Source organism: Apis dorsata, unplaced genomic scaffold (assembly GCF_000469605.1).
Source record: "Apis dorsata unplaced genomic scaffold, Apis dorsata 1.3 scaffold_68, whole genome shotgun sequence".
NCBI classification, from domain to species: Eukaryota; Metazoa; Arthropoda; class Insecta; order Hymenoptera; family Apidae; genus Apis; species Apis dorsata.
In genome coordinates this window covers 372961-373563 of record NW_006263366.1, presented here as the reverse complement: position 1 = coordinate 373563, position 603 = coordinate 372961, and positions in this window count along the sequence as shown.

The window sequence follows — 603 nt, the reverse complement described above, 5'->3', positions numbered from 1 at the left end:
TTTTTTTTTTTTTTTTCATCAACGATATATAAATATTGTAATAAAAAAAAGTAAAAAAAAAAAGAAAAAAGAAAGAAACACGCAGATTCACTATCTCATTCGATTTCCATCTACGAACAAACAATAACGCGTGCGTGATCGTCACGTAAGCCTGGCATTGGGTTTTTCTCGGCAGCCATCGAATTTCGACGCGCGATTCGCTCACCGAGACTGAGTGATTCATCAAGGCGAAGCGAGTGAATGAAATGTTCCGATTTCATAAGAACTCGAGCTCCGTCTACCAACGTGTGTCGAGCTCGTTTCCCTCGATTCCTTCTCGAGGCGTTTGACCCACAGTTGACATGAATTCTTTTCGGATGGGAAACGAGTGAACCGTGTAAAATTCATCGAAACGTTCGAACGACGGATTTCCCAAATCCATAGAAAGCCAAGCTATTTATAAAATTTTATGATTCGTTTAACCTTTTAACTTTTAAAAATTAAAGAATCGAATCTGATCCGAGTTTAACAATCTGTGGATATCCTCTACGATTTTCAACCGTACGTATTCTGTATTTCCTTTCGCGTTCTCTCTTAATCTTCTCTATCGAGAATCCAGACGAA